General features: G+C 45.1%; 1 long non-coding RNA gene across 1 annotated transcript; it reads left to right on the top strand.

The window, feature by feature from the left end:
• The first annotated feature begins 427 nt into the window (after window positions 1-427).
• Window positions 428-12,459, top strand: LOC121833346. The gene is made up of 3 exons (XR_006076650.1): window positions 428-649; window positions 9,938-10,051; window positions 12,320-12,459. It is a non-coding gene; the product is annotated as an uncharacterized LOC121833346 (long non-coding RNA).
• Window positions 12,460-16,893: the final 4,434 nt, after the last annotated feature.

The raw sequence follows: 16,893 nt of genomic DNA, 5'->3' as shown, positions 1-16,893 counted from the left end.
GGCCGACGTACGCGATGCCGGGAGATGGGTGCTGCCACGCTGCCGAAAGTTGCGATCACGTGATCACAAGGTGCGTTTCTCCGTTGCCCCGGCAACGGCCGAGCATGCGCAGAACGTGCCAGGTTGGAACGCTTGGCGAAAAATGCCCACGAGTCCTGCACGCGCCTTTCCCCCTTTTAACATCATCACAAATTGTTCCGCAGCGCCGCCTAGCGTGCGTCTGTAGCACCGCCGGCGCGTCTCGCAGCATGTCACACAACAAGCGCAATGCTACAGGCGGCGACGTGATGACGGACGCTTCTGCCGCTTTGCGGCGGCTCTCGTAGAGCTTCAGCGTGTATCCCGCTTGGGGCGGGTCGGGGTTCGACTAACATTGACGTCATGCGCAGACCTTTTCTATTAGGTGGGAGTTGGTCGGCGCCGGTCCCCCTTTCTGCCCTTTCTGCACGGCGCGCCCGGCGTGCCGCCCGCCCAGGGGCGACGCATCGTACGATCATGACGTAACAGCCTTTCCTCGCACTGGGAGCTCATTCAACTCGTGGACTTCTCCGCTTCTCTCCTCATCATCAGAATCATCTCTTCGGCGTGCGCCGGGAACGGAACATGGCCAACTAGACTCGTTCGCTGCCGTTCTCGTTGTCCACCGGCTGTGAGTAGTCGCCGCTTTTTGTTTTTTCTTTTCTCTGGGCGCCGACCTGCACTCGTGCATTGTCGCCGGTCGACAAAAGCCACGCGGAATAGCCGCTGTCAACGGGTTTGCGGGCAGCTTCTCGTGTCCGCTTCTCTCTTTTGCAAGTCGGGGTGCGACAGTTTTGTCCGTTGGCCCCTTTGTCAACCTCGGCGCCGCTCGAACGTGGCAGGGAATCGGAGATCTCAAATTGCGCGAATGGTGGTGTCTTTGAGCGAGTTTGGATGAGGTGAACGTCTACCCCTTCACCCCTTTGGGAATGGCCAGCTGCCCTCAACGTTCGCTGACGTGACGCGAGGCGCTTGAGAATATGGGGCCCCGCTTGCTTCTGGCATGTTCCCGCCTTGTCGCACTCTTCTCATTAACCGTTCCCTTTTATTTATCTTTTTCCGAACTGGACTGGCGGCCGTCACGAAACAGCATGTATCGCGAACGATTTGGATGGTGGTGGTTCGTGCCGTGGAATGATGAATAAATCGGTGACGTGGGTGCGCTGTGCGGAAAGAAAAGACCAAAATAAGAGGGCTGTTACCTAATGCAATTAGAGGTTTTACCGGGTACCGCAATTGAGCGATTGGTAAATTGCTTCTCGGTTGTGCCATAAGAATTCCCTCTGGTTCTGCAGATATATAAGACGGTTCACATGAATTGGTTATCTCGATATCAAATTTGAGGTAATGCACCTTGAGTGTTTTTGTATGAGCCTGCTTCGAAATTTAAAACATCGTCGTATAAGAGTTTTTTTTTTTTTTTTTTTATATATATATATGAAGTGGTGTGTGTTAAGGTTTTAGGATTCTTGTTTTTGCCTTTTGTGTTCAGCCACACATTTTAATTATTTCAAACTAAGTTGCTTACACAAAATAGAAAAAGCGCAGATGACATGTTTGTTAGTTTATCTATATTTTTGTTGATACAGTTTTTGCATGACTACTTTTTTGCAGAGGAGATGATGGTATGATTGGCACTAATGAACATACAGAGCTTGGCAGAGTTACCACAAACGTAACATTGTTAGTTTTTTTTTTTCTTTTGCATTGTTTAAGCATTGCAATCAGAACTACACTGCTGAACCAATTTTAGCCATAAAATAGGCTGCTAGATAATATTTCATTGAAATGCAAAAAAAGAGGTGATTTCGTGTTGTGCACTGTACATATGTCACCTTCCATGTGCCAAAAATTCATATGCGAAGGGAGCGGACTACATGATAAGACAGGAAGTCATAAATGTAGTGACATGGTAACCCAGGAGCAGGGGAAAGGAACCGGACGGACAACACAAAGCTCCAATGCTTTTCCCCGCTCCTGGGTTACCATGTCCGTATTGAACCAATTCTCCTGCAGATTCGCTTTAGTTTCAATAAAGGTAATGTCTGCATACAGCTAATACATACTTCTAATACTAATACATGCTGCCACATCTATGAAAGCCTGGTTGATATTAAGTCATTTATTTTATACTCTGTTTTGGGGTACATAGCAATCCTTTTTCACATACAGGCGACACCAAGTGGCTGGTGCACTGACTACACTTAGTGGGATAGGAGGAATGGATAGATGGAGGCATTTGGCTGAGCCTTTCTATAGACCCTTTCTCCAAGACCTTGAATTCCCGTCACTTCCAGTATGGGCAAAAACATTATTTTGCCGTCGCCACGCTAGTAGAAGACACTTAGGATATAAGCGTAACCGTCACACATTATGGTTTTGCCTCCCCCTTATTTTTTACTAGTTACAGGTTGAAACGTTTTAGTATTTTTTCGTCGCCCATACCGGATACGCCTATTAGGTGTCTGAGAACGAGAGTACACAGAAAAGGTCTATCAGGCAGTGAGCTGCACCACCTGTGGGGACAAGACTAGGCTATGTGGTGGTAGTCAGTGGCGTAGCCAGAAAATATTCTTGGGGGGTGTTTCAAGGTGCTGGTGCAATGACAGACATATAAAAAAAATATATATATATTTAAATATAAAAATAAGTAAAATTTCGGGGGGTGTTCTGACACCTGAACGCCCCCCTCAAGCTACGCGCCTGCTGGCAGTGCATTCTTGTTTCACCCTAATTTTGACAAGGTTGAAACGATTGTCGCAAATTGGTTCACCCTACTTTCCGGCCTCCTTACACTTTCTCTGCGTGCAGAAAGACTATTTCGCGATCGAACCAACGCAAGTGAGGATGGACTTTTGGTACATCGTGCGCCAACAATTCGGCCAATTATATGGGGGCCGGAAAAGGGTTCCTTAAAATTCTTTACTGTCTAGCAAGACGAGTGTTTCTTTAAAGAAAAAAACTGCATTGCATATTGAATAATGTAGCGCTTGTTTGAAGAAGAATGGCAACACGTGAGGCGTAGAGGAGACAGGACAAGTAGCACGTTTCCCCACATAGCTCTTTCACTTCTGTGTCTGTCCACCGACCATAATTGGAGCTTTCGTCGCTATTTCAGGAGAGTTCCCACGTGCATAGAACCCTTCTCCAAAAAGGCCAGTTGACTCAATATCTGCTTTTAGCTTTCCAGTATCGTACAGACCAATATGATGTAAGCAGGTGCACTGTTCTGGTAGGTAATTCACTTCTACACGGACGAGAAGTTTACTGTACTGAAAGAGTTGACGCCGAATAAAAATTTCGACTCAAAGTTTGAGGTGGTAATATCAAATATAGTGCATATATTTCCCTGTACACCTTGTTAGTTTAAGGTTTGTTCCCACATGCATCTTTGCACTGACTAGTGCAGAGTGAGCACTGCATCAGTGCTCCTGTCGGTGCCCCTTGTCTGTAGCTGAGTTAGCACTCTGGTGTATGTGCAAATCATCTATTGTAAGCTACGTCCACATCGCAAGTGAGAAACACGGGGCACACATGGGAGCGGTGTTGCCGTGCAGCTGTCTTTATCAGCGAGGAGGCAGGCTGAGATCTCTGGAGGGAGCAAGTTACAGAGAGGAAGGGCAAAGGGTGAGAGGAGAAACATGAGGGTATACAGCTGGAGTGGAGAATGACCAAGCTGGTGAAACCAGTTTCTTCTCAAAGTCTATCTGTGCAAAAATCTGTGTTTAGTTGGTGTTTGTAGGTGTTGTGCTTTCCTACACTTGCAGCTGTTTGCGTTAATCCCTACATTTTTATTCTGTGGCCCCTCGTCTCATCCACCTGGGAAGGAGAAAATAACAAATGAAGTAGCTACAAGGCACTTGTGTCTGCCTTCAGGGCAAGATATTCTTTGTCCCTAGGCTACAGGTGTTTTTCAGCTGTCATTTTACTGTGGTGCACACACTGAAGGTTCTTTGAGGCCTCTGAGACCATCGAATATAGAATTGGGTCTAGAATTGGAATATGGAATCACAAAAACCATTCAATAAAATGAAAATAGAAGTAGCAATTTTTCTACGACCTCACCTAACTTCTGTACTATGACAAAAGTTCATTCATGGCACAATTCATGACCATTCTTTTTTTTCTTTTTTTTATTGCAAATTTTGCATTTATTTGGTATTGCTTTTTTTTAAATTCCTGATTTTTTGCAATTTGGCATTTATAGTGGTTTAATTTTATTACAGTCCCAATTCCTAAACATTATGGGTATGCAAAAATGATCTTCACACATAACTCATAAAAAAGTCAGAGTACGCCTAAGCACTTCTATGAGTCGTGAATGCAAAAGCATGCCGCCTGCGACGTATCGCTTCTGCCTCGCGTTGTCGAAGGGCCTCGTCCTCATGCCGCCTCAGAAGCTTCGAACCATGATCCGCTTGCGCCTCATGCTTTATATAGGCTTTGTTGTCTCCTAGCGTATAGCGCCAGTGCTCGTTTTGCTTGCCGTGTATTTGGAGACTTGACAACGATGGTGGATTTCGCTGCCTGCCTCTTTGCTCGTTGGGCTGTGTTTTTCCGCTCTCTTAGTTTGTCTGCGGTGTGCTTGCGTGGACGGGCAGGTTTCGCTACTGCCAAGGTTGCGGCCGCCAACGATGTAAATGCACGAGGCGCCGCCATGTTCGTCGGCGTCGAGAGGAGTCGAAACTGCCGAGCGCGCTCCACCGTGTTCCTTTTATTGGCGCAGGGCCCGCAGCACCATGGGGAGTCGTTCCTTGAAACTGACGCGCACCAGCCAATGGGAGCCTCTCCATCAAATCACTACTACAGATGACAGGCTTGACTTCATTAGTATAGGGGAATTTAGGTGCCGTTTGGTGCATGGCTTCAAAAACTAACAACGCCGGTTCGCTCCATTTGACAGCTAATGCTTTTACACTAAAAAAAGAACAGAACGCAACTTTAATAGACCATTTCAAAGATATGCTACACCCCCCAGTCTTTGTGACGCATTATGATGATCCGACTGTTCACCCGGCTGTAAAAGACTAAGCTAGTGTTGGTTCTTTGTGCGACTTCAAAAATGCAAAGGGAAGCAGAACAAAGTTTGCGATGACCTTTTTTGTTTGTTTTATTTTCTGCATGTTCGAACTCACCATGATATAATGGGATAGGATTGTGTGCTGCTCTTGGAATGCATGAAGCGTCAAAGTCGCCCCAGGTGCACCTTGATGCGTGACGGGTTCACTGCTCATACCCCTCTCTTTTGGCAGACAGATCTGGTGCGTTTTAGCCGCGTCAGATTGCTTTCAGTTGTTATGGAACACTTGTTGTGCAGCTACAGTTGGGTGGCCAAAGAAGGCCGCTTGACCGTAGTTGCGGTGGCAAGAGCAAATTCTGCCAAAACCTTGGATGCTAAAAAGCTCTTGACAATGACTGGATGCGTGTACAAATGTTACGTTCGTCTGGTGGAAAAAAATGAGCACGCATATCTGTAATGCGTTTATGTTTAAATATGTTGCTGAAATGCACAAGAGGTGGTTTTATGCCATAAAATAATGGTTTATTCTTGTACATAGTACTGTCGAATCCGTCACGGCCTTTCTTCTTTGATTTCAAAGGGCCAATTCTTTACTAATAAAATTCAATCTGCAGCGAAGGAGCAACTCCCAATGCGTCGCTGGAAATTTCTTTTTGTGGCGAGTTGCCAGACCCCCTGTGCGGGAAAGGCTCACTGGAGGTTAGATTTGGTCTATGTATTCTAAAGTATGATACAACTTAACCTTAGTCTTTGACAAGAAGAAAAAAAAGTTTAAAAAGTGGAACGGGAAAGAAAAAGATGGATGGACATCACCAAGTTAGCTGTTGCTTTTAGTAGCCTGCCTCGAATATCTTTTTTTTTTTTTATCTTGCCGATGACAAAGAAACATTCTAGTCTCCACACATCCTTCCTTGTAGATGTTGTGACACTGTCGGCACAAACAAGCGATCACAATTTTTTTTTGTGGTTTTTCTCTTAAAATTAGAAGGCTGTCTCAAAACCTCTAATATGGTGTAGAGTGCCCACTTGGTGAGTTGACTTCGGCAGTGATACTTGGTGCCCATTATTACTCCTCACAAGTAAACTTAGGAAAAGTACCGATATTGTGTTCGTGCTGACGGTGCTGACGGTGCTCAGGGAACGCTGACACATGTGGTGCCATAAGGTGGCTTCAATTTGGTTGGTTTCGGTTTCAGTGGGGCTCGCGGCTCTGTTCGTGTGTTATGTCATTCTCGCCTAGTTTTGTGACATAAATCTATCCCTTGTAGTGCAGAACAAATAATGCAGTGGTGACGGGCCACGTTGAGAGCTACGACATGGTTACGAACATCAATTCTGAATGTTTTATCGAACACCTTTATTAATTATGTTTCTCGTTCGGCCAGGTTCGGTGGCAAAACGGCTGAAATGATGCCGGGGGAAAGTTAGCGAAGTCTTCGGCCGTGCTGGACGTATCCGCTTTTACTAGTATCCACAAAAATGAACTAATGAAGAGACTAATGCATGGAGACAGTGAAAAAGCAAGTCGACTGCCTGACTAAATGTGCTGAATTGCACAGAACAGATGAACTCGCAAGTTTAGTGCTCGCTGCTCGGTTTTCGAGGACACCAATGGTTTTTGAAAATTGCTGGCCATGAAACCCCCCCTGTAATGACATATGGAACGTAAAAAAGAAGCAATATTGTCTTCATTTTTTTTTAATAAGTACTTGAGAGATATTTTAATGGTGCTTCCTAGGCCGTGTAGACATTTTGTTTCGACTGTCAGTCCTGCTAAAGTATTCATAAGCAGCATTTCGCAATGTTTACCTCGGGAAACTATTTGTTATACGGACATTTCCTTACAGCATATTGAGAATATGAGATAAGGGACAAACCAGTCAATTGAAGTCTGACATCTGTCTTCCGTATAAATTGCGGAATAAAATTAATTGGGGCAAGAGAATTGACCTCCAGCTAGCTTGGCTCAAGTCAAGTGCCAGGTGCCACTTCATGGATTTGTGTAGACAGGTCTTTATTTGTTTGAACAGGTACGCTTTTTACTTTATGCGGTGTCGAGAATAAGTCCGGCATTGACAACGCTGCACTCGAGTGATTTCAATGCAGATGGCTTTTTATCGGCGTCGCCTTTTGCGTGCCTCAGGCGCTTTCGTCAGGCAATCACAAGCTCTCTTTGACACGCTTTTCACCTGGGGAGACCACCCTTTGTGTTTAAATAAATTATTTGTCCTGGATATCTGGATAGTGCAGACATAAGACCTAGCAGAGTGTATAGTTTCTTTAAATTTATAAATGAATAGGTCAAGTGAATGTTTATACCGAAAAAAATGATTCCCCCATATAATCAAGAATAAGTGTTTTGGATTTGCTATGAAGGCAGAGCACAATGGTTTTGACAAACACTGCAATTCCTAGTGTTAACTATATTTGCCTTGTTCTTTCATATCATAAATGCATAATCATAAATATACCTTGCGCTTCTTATTGCACCACTACCACTTAGCCTCTGTCACCCTGCAATGACTTTTGGACTGGTTTTTAATTTGCACTGAACCTGAGCGTAGTGAACGTAGTAACTTAATCAAAATTTTCTTTTCTCAAATTTCGCTTTATTTTAAAAGTTATAGGCAAATTAGAATTACAAAAACAAGCAAAAAATAACCTCCCTTATGACGTCGTAGGTCCTGGCTTGAGTGGCCGTGAACTAGAGGAGTAGTGAGCTCGTCGAGGGCTCACGGTTGCCGCACTCCGTGTCGACGGCTCGAGAGGGCGCCACTAAAGCACGTGTTGGATAGGCCGTATGAAGCGGGCGGCCAGGGCAGCTCGCATTGCATTTGCTGCGCGACTAAACACTAATTTGGCGTAACACTTCATTGGCCACAAACGACAGCAAACACGGGGTAAAGATTAGTTCAGAACGGGAGCCACTTCGCGCTGACGCACCGACAAATGGCCAAATCGCCAGCAGGGCCCACGCCGAAGGCCTTCGGAACGCTTGGAACCGGTCAGATTCTCGAGCCGGTATACGACCGCAGCGCCGCCCCATACATCTGGGAGCTTTCTACGCTCCTCGTTCGTCGTAGCCTCATCCCACTAGTTCTTTCTAGTATGCGCCGTTTTTTCCGCCGCTTGGTGGCGGATATGTCGACGGGTCATTTCTTGTTTCCGTACTTTCTAAACTGCATTTGTTTCTTTTCTGATCTAAAATAGTGAACAAAAACTACTTTCATACATAATTGAAACGGTTCGCGACACTTATACTTTGTATCTCGACTAAAAAAAAAAAAGCTTTTAGTGGCTTTGACCAGTGGCAAGCCCAGGACCAAAGACGTCACATTTTGCGCGCTTTCGGTACCGCGGGTCGCCCTTGTCGGGGGAGGAGGTTTCCGCGTCGTCCAGTTAAAATATGACGCACTGATATTTAGTTACTCTCTCCGTGCCCGCTGGCTTGCCCGAACCCCAAGAGACGTGGAAACCGCAAAAAAGGTAGACGCTTAAATATGATTGCAGAGCCCCTTTAAGCAAATTTCTGCTGTCATAAATAATTGGCCTCTCAACCTTTGTGTGTCTTAGAGTCATCTGCATACTCAATGTCTGCCAGTGCCAACGCTGATTCCTTTCCTCACACATATCCGGTACGCCGACAATGCAAATAGTCAAAGCATACTATAAAATTAAGTGCATAAGTTGTGCACATAATGATGGAATGCAGTTAGGTAATAAAAGTAGATATCGAGCGACACTTTACAAAGCAAGGCAAAAAAAGCACAGTAATTAAAACGCGACGAAAAACACAAATACAACACCTTCGCCAGGGCACGGAGTGGAGAGAGGAGCGACGATTTGAAGTCGCCTTATGGCAGCTGCATCATGTGATTCCAAGATGGCAGTGCCCATGCAGCAAAGGGTTATCTGTAGATGTGACATTAAAAAAAAAGACTGAAATGAACACCTACGAATGCAACCTGATATGTCAAATGTGCACGGAAAGGTACACTCAGAATCTTGCCTCGCTATTTCTATTAACCAATATTCTAATTATGGTTAGCAGGTTACCCCCTGTGAACTGCACTGCAAAGGACTACCATTAAATGTCGCTTGAGCCGCGGATACATGGATACGCCCGTAGTGCATCAAATAGAGATGACAATTGTGATCATATTAAAAGTGAAGAACCAGAGGGACTGGGCGAGTGTGATTGGTTCACTCTCAATTCAATGTGCTACTGCCGCATTCATGTAAACGCAACCATAGGGACTATGAATACGAAACAACGTACAGAGAAGAGGTAAGCGCAACAATCAACTGTTGCCGGAATTTGCAAAATAATTATTTGTTTATTCATGTTTTTTCTTCTTCTCTTGTCGTGTTTCCTTTGCATTCGGTGATCTGCTTTCTGAGAAGAAATGAATGGTTTGTAGTTGCACTTAGGTGTTTCACGTCACCTTTTAGTCCTTCTGTAGCTTATTGGTAATTCTTTTCCACTCAGCTCAATCAAAGTATACTTCTGCAGATTTTTTCTTCTGCGCTTGTTTACAAAGAAAGTGGTATGGGAGCCTATCATAGACAGTTATAAATGGATATCAGTGAATGATGAGGCATGGATGATACTTGGACACAAAAAAAAAAAAAAAACTGTATTGGGAGTCTTGGCGCTTGGGCAGCCTTGCTCGGTTAACAAGCGCAGCTCGCCGCTTCGAGTTCAGACGTCATCCATGCCTCATTGTTTGCTCGTTCGCTTTTAGATCTCTACGATTGGTTCCCATCAGTGTTTTTCGCCAGCAGGTTGCACGTGTAAGTAAGCGCACTTGACCTTCTTTGTAAACAGTTGCGGGCTGCATGCAACGATGCCTGGCGCTGCCTGTCCCGATTTTGAACGGTGTCTTCCTTTGCTCACAGATGCAGTGTTCCCTGAGAGTGGTGCTGGTGCGATGGGCACCATCCAGTGTGGTGCGATGCTCCCTGTCTACCTCCGTGGTGCGCCACCAGATTGAGGCAGTCGCCACCACGCAGGTGTGGAAGAATGGCTCCTCTGTCGCCTCTTCTGACGTAGATTGTGTTACGGGGTTGGATTTCGTCAGAAAAGTGCCACGCTCAACTGACACGGGTCATGTGACTCTGTGACATCATTCGACTTGGCGTCAGGTTTGGGTGTTATGTGATGCCACATGACATCATGAAATGACTCTCAGCATGTGCCCAGCTCAGTTGCATTTAAGGGCAGTAAATTAAGTTATAATAATGCCAGGGACAGACATGATTTTACTGTTATATTTTTAGTGGCATAAATAGCAGATCTGAAATACGTGGGGCTTTAATACCAAAAAATGTATACCGCATTTATAGTATGCAGGCTAGACATGTTTAAAGGTTCATATTTTATGCGGTGCAGGATATCTACAGGATCCCCTGGCGAGAAACATAGGATATTTTTGGTCGCGTTTCCACTGTGCGTAGCGTTGCATCCTTTCAAATGTTCTGTTTGTGCGTGAACCTTGAGCAGATGCTGAGGGAAGCTGCCAGACGCTAGTTCCTGCCCAAGGAACGTACAGGATGAGGCAATAGGATGCCGCTTCCATCAGCATTAAATGGTCGCGTCTTGCAGACGCTAGGGGAGGCGCCTCCTTCGTGGTCGTGTCATGTGAATGGTACAGCGCCCCCTGGCCGAGAGAAACAGGCCTATACAAGGACTAGCTGTTCGAGATGGGTAGTTCATTCTGACGAAACATAATGAATTTTGTGAATGACAGGCTATGTTACTACTCTGGTTGTGATTTTTGTATGATAGTAGCTTCTATGTGTGCTAATGTAGCAGACATTTTTTGAGGTGTGAGTGGGGTGTTTGAGAATTTTTTGTGTGTGGACATCTACATAAAAGCTTTCTTTCTGCAGCTGAAATTTGCGCGTTCACTATATACTCCATATGCAGACTATGGTCAGGAAAATATGGTATCTGGTACAAACCAGTACAATTTAACTTTTTGTTTTCTATGGTAATAGCTCAAATTTTGCCACTTCGTTAGTGAAAGCAATGAACACCATCTTCCAGTCCCTTACATTTTCAAGTGTGTTGCAAGGTCTGTGCCACTGCCAGTATTTCCACTTCCTGGTTTTCCCGATTTACTGCCTTGCCATTCCCTTGCTCTTTTGCGTTCAGTGTTTCTTACCAGTTTCTTGTGCAGTGAAATCCAATTACAGTCATCGTGCCCGGGTCAGGACAAGATCTGGTAGTAATAGAAGCATAACTAGAATCCAAGTGACACCGTGATGATAACAAAGTGCATCAAGTGGCCCAATTTAGCATTCTTTATTAAATCTGAAACTGCTGAAATGTTGCTTGTGAAGCCCCTTTAAAAATGTTGCTTAAGGGTCCTGTTAATGTGACCATAATGCACATTTAAACATATTGCTTTAAACATATATTAAAACAATGCATTTTACAAACAGTATTTTTATCCATATTTTAATTTCCAAATACTTAACTTTTTCTGGAAGGGAATTGCAATTCTGCTCACAAATGCACTCTGGTCTCATTATCCTGGCTTTTGTTGTGCATTTCAGTATTTGTATTTGAAAATAATTTGTACCTTATCTTAAAATGTATCTTTAATATGTACTGCTGTACTGTGTTACAGCTGTCTTAGTGCTCTTGTTCTCATCTCAAAGTATTTCGATGTCGGCAACAGCGGCGGCTCACAGGGGAGAAGGGGGGGGGGGGGGGGGGGGGCGAGGAGAGCCTTGCCATGTCTGAGAAACAACGGGGAGAGGGAGAGCAGTGCCTCTGCTGTAAAGTGCTAAAAAATGCTCATGTATGAATGCAAAAATATTCAAACATGAGCATTTTTTAACAGGAAGGGGCACTAACAGCTTGCTGTAAAATGTTTTGTTCATTTCTCAAAAATCGCCACTTTTCTCCGTGGTATGAAGAACTGAAGAGTAGCTGAAGATTATAATGCAATTAAATGCAAAGGTGCAAGCGAGCTGGACAAGAATAACGAAAATAATCCTTGGAGAAGGAGAGCATCTTGGTTTGATTCAAGTCTTGATTTGACCGAGGTCTGGGTTTGACCAAAGTCTTGATTTGGCAAAAGGCCTAATTGATTTGAGGTCTCGGTTTGAACGAAGTCTCAGTTTGAACGAAGTCTTGGTGTGAACAAAGTCTCGGTTTGACTGAAGTTTTGATTTGACTGAGGTCACCATTTTGACTTTAATCTCAATCTTGCTAGATTCTTCAGGTTGGTCAGATGTGCAGTTTGGCAGGAATGTTTCACTTGGCTGCAGGTGCTGGTGCCCAGTGGCCGAGGGGTGCTGAAAAAGAAAGAGGAAGCCAAGGAGCAGAGTGCCTCCGACTGGCCATACACGGACCGTTGGGTCACTGTCCGCACGTGTGGGGAGCTCTACCGCGACTGGAGGCACTGGAAGCCCGGCTACCAGAACGCACCCCCACAGGGTAAGGCTCTACACCGGGATGCTGAAGTGCAGACTGCAAAATAATGTTTCATTGTTATATCGTTTATTGATTACTCGTAATGTACTTTGAGCCAGGGTTTCATAGAAAGGCGAGAGAAAAAGAAGTTCTGAGAAAGGGAAACTAGGTGACTCTTCTCCCCTGCATGCGATGATCTCTACGATTTTTTTTTTATGCGTTCATATTAACTCGGTTGATGCATGGAGCTGTCTTTTGTTTGGACCGTCGAGGTTTGGACTGGAGTTTGTTCGCTTGTTACGTCCACTTTGCCTTACTGTTGCAGGGGATGCGACGGGCATGACAACGTGAGGTGCGGCTTATTGCGCATGCATTGCCGTGCATCTCTCAAATCACTTGGAAATGCGTATTCGGGCAGGTTTGGTCAATGTGGTTGACTTGTCGTCTGCTAGCTCATGGCCACTTTGAAACTGCGCTCGCATTATAAAATTAATGCTACTACACATATCTAGGTGGTGCACACAATGTCCAAAGGTTTAAGAAGCTTCCTGCTCATCATGTTTTAGTGTAGGATCTACATTTTGCGAGCGCAGAGCAAAAAATGTGTCCTGCCCCGAACCCCGCTCTCCTCAAAGTGACACGGGCGGGAGATAGTAGAATTCCGCTTTCAAAAAAATATAAAACGGCGGGCTAGCTTTTTGGGAGGACAATGCGACTTCAGGGGAACAGAAAAAAAGAGTCCGAATATGAGTTCATCCTTCCGCTCATCTCCAGCTGCTTGGATTATGCGAGAGCTCCCGACGCTCTTGTCTTCATACTTTTGGTGAGGGCTGTCACGTGCTTCGCCTCCGTCACTGTTTGGCTCGAGGTGGCTGTAGCGTTCATTCTTTGTCAAGTTACGATCAGATGGAGTATAGATAAGGCTATGACGGCGGAGGGGGAATTTTTTTGTTGCTACGCTTGTTCTTAAATGTGTTTTGCTCCCGATTCGTTTCTCTGGACGGCTCGCACTGTGGACGATGTTTCCGACAAACAGGCGTCCATATTAAAGAGACGCAACTGTACTGCTTTAAAGGGGCACTGAAACATCGGTAATTTTTTTTTTTTATTATTCAAAATGATTGAAATTGTTGCCGGGACATTACCCTCAAGATTTAAAACTTGGGAAACCAGTATTTGTGAAGTAAAAAAACAATTTCCAAATTCCGAATCTCAAGTACCCGCGCCAATGCAGTGACGCCGAATATTGAGCCGTCCTGCGATTCGCATTTCTCTGTCGCCTCCAAAGTGTCGTGTTCGCCGACGTCCTGCGAACAACCGGTTTCTTCCGTGTGTCCCGCCTATCGCTGCGGGCAGACGACGCTTGACTTTCAAGTTTGAAGTTCTTTTAGGGCCCTTTCAGCAATCTCAAACTCTTTGATACGGTGCGAGGTCAAAGGGAATGCGCAGTTGACTCCTGTGAGCGATGTGAAGGGCTACCTTGTGCCGCTTCTGCGTGAAAGGCTGCTCCGGCGAAGTCGCAACTGAAACTACGGTACACAGACACGAAACCCAGCATTTTGGTGACTTGACGATTTCCTTTCCGAAGTCTGAGAGGTCGTCGAGCACCTAAAAAAGTCCACTTGGTCCGACTCCCCGACTCACCGATCATCCTCTGCTACTTGCGTCCAGTGCCGCCAGTGGCGTACCAACTTGTTTTTGAGTGGGGGGCAAGACAACCCCCGCTCCCCCTCCCCTCCCCTCCCCCCCCCCCCTCCGGTCGCAAATTTCTACTATTTTACTAGTGATGGGCCGAACTTTTGCCGAACTTTTCTATAGATTTGGCAAATATTCGACAAAGATTTGGTAAAAGGTTTACGTTTTTTTGTTTGTTTTTTCTTCTTAACTTAAAAGCAACTAGTAGTGCCTATTGACACAGTTATTACTAAGTAAGGTGATATTATGCAAGATAATTGTATCGGTGTCGCTTTTGTGTGTTTACGTTTGCAATTTTAGTGTCTGCTTCCAGAAAGTGGCGTGACAACGAGGTTGGGTAGCAGCCGCCGCAGTCATGAATCACGCTACGAGAGTTTTGATTTTTTGAGACTTCATCAGCGCAGGCCTGGATGTGTGTTTACATTTTTAAAATAAAAGCAATCACTACGTTCTTACTTTCTCTGGAAGTCGCCGTTTCGTGCGCGAATACGATTGCAACGGTTGCTGAGCCTTCACCTGAAGAGATAGCAATATTGTAAATATGCATGTTTTTCGATCTGAGCCACTTGACGTCAGCTTGGCAAGAAAGTGCGCGTTCCGTATTCGCAACGTGCCGTTTTTAGCCTTTCAAATTCCGGTTTCTGGTGTTAGGACACACACGGACGTTCAAGAAGATGGGGAGAGTTAGGAATATCGGATATCCAACGTCGAGCATGAAAGTTCTGTGTTTAGTTTTATGCAGATACATGAAAATCGCGAAATAATGCGAACTAAAACGCAATATTATTCTGTTTTGGCACAAACTACTTGTAAGCCGAAAATAGCATTTTTATAATAAAAATAATAATTTTATTTGCACATACTGGGAGGGGCCCATGTGGTGGTGTGCGGGGCTAGGCAAATAGCTGAAAACCCTTACTCAGAGCGCCTGCCAGCCCGCCACCACATGTGAAAAAACAAACACACAAATAAATGTACAGAATATACGCACTACAGAAAGTGCGTAAAAAGAAAAAAGAAGGGGGAAAACATGTATCCCATTATGACGAGGATGCCAGCTGCATCCCATACATTCTGGCTAGGGCTGGGCGTCGATTAAAACATTTAACCCGATTAATCGCGACCTTTCAATGGATTAATTAATCAACTAATCGGCCTCGTTCATTCTCATACAAAGTATAAAAAAAAAAAGAAAATTGGTTTTTGATTTTGTTGAATTTGTGACAAACGGCGGAATATACCATCTGGATTTCGAATCGGCCTCCATGTATAATTCAGAACAGTTCAAAGACACTCCCGCTCACAGGTCATTACTTTATCTGCACGAGGTAAAGAGGTTCGTTGATATTCTCCGGCAAGAGCGACCTTCCTTGATTGTTCACAATTGCCTCCGCTGCGCTAAACAGACACTCAAACGGCGTTGAACTAGATGGGACACGTGTAAGCTAATCCAATTGTCTGAGGTTACTAATCTCGCCCCTACAGCTTACTTTAGGCTAAAATTTATCCTAAAGTTGGCTCTTCATACAGATGTACTTGTCCTCTCTGCGTGGTGATAGCGCTGACTTTCAACCGTTTTAGTTTCGTCAAAATTTTACCGATTAACCGGTTAAAAATTAATCACGATTAAATTATTAGTAGATTAATCGATAGGTTACTGGATCGACTTCCCAGCCCTAATTCTGGCAAGCTTCGTGACTCTCCTGTTTGACGGCAGTGGGCTGCGGGCACTGAGCGTAATTGTCCAGTTGTCAGTCAATGCTTCAACTACCTCGTTTCATGAATGGAAAGATCAAATGAAAATCACGTTATCCAGAATGCACCGCCTGTCACTTTCGCAGTGAGCCGCGTAAATTACTCGTCGACTTGTGTTCTTGAGGCAGAAAATATTGAAGACAACCACACTCGCAAAAGCTCACGAACGCCCAGTTACCGTGCCGCCTACTCCAGACCTCGCCGTAACCGCTGGTTGTACTAAAGCGATGGTAACGGCGCAACTGCGCGGCGTCCATTTACGATCCATGGCCCCGTCGCGTTCGTGCGCGTGCGCAGACATTTGCCGAATTTTTATCGAATCTTTGTCGAACTTACCTTCTAAATTTCGGCATGTGCGGAAATTTGCCGCATCTGAAGTTCGGCAGATTCGGTCCATCACCAACTTTTACGGCGCAGGTGATAGGCCCTCTAGCACCGACGCTCACGCCGGATTGGCCGTTCGGCAACGTGCGGAAACTTAAATATCGAATTCGGACGGCGCGTATATCACTCAACGAGCGTTAACCCCCTCCCCTCTTATACCCCCGTACACGCCGCTTTGCAGCCGGCAACCCAAGCCCCACTATCTCCCATCCACATCCGTAAAGAGAGTCCCATACAATTTAGTTCAGCGCGTCCACAACATTCGTTTTTCTTTCAGCGCTAATTGTAAAAAAAAAAAATGTAAATATCGCCAAATGCCTCCACAATACAAAATGTTCGACGAAAACAAAAAAAAAAAAAAAAAAATAGAAGTCCAAAGCGTAGATAGAACCGTGGTCTGCTACGTATGAGGTAGACATCTTACAACTAAGTTACGCTACCACTTCGGAAACTCGCATTGTAACCACTGCATATGTTGACGGCGGCAGCGCCTATCTCCACAAACCTGCCAATCCGGCGTGAGCGCCGTTGCTAGGGTTTGTATCGCCTGCCAGTGTTTCGCCTGCCAATCCTCGGGTTTCTATCGCCTGCCAGT

This window comes from Ixodes scapularis, unplaced genomic scaffold (assembly GCF_016920785.2).
Source record: "Ixodes scapularis isolate PalLabHiFi unplaced genomic scaffold, ASM1692078v2 PGA_scaffold7__128_contigs__length_106722199, whole genome shotgun sequence".
NCBI classification, from domain to species: Eukaryota; Metazoa; Arthropoda; class Arachnida; order Ixodida; family Ixodidae; genus Ixodes; species Ixodes scapularis.
Note: the sequence above shows the minus strand (reverse complement) of the source record. Positions and strands in the feature narration are given on the sequence as shown.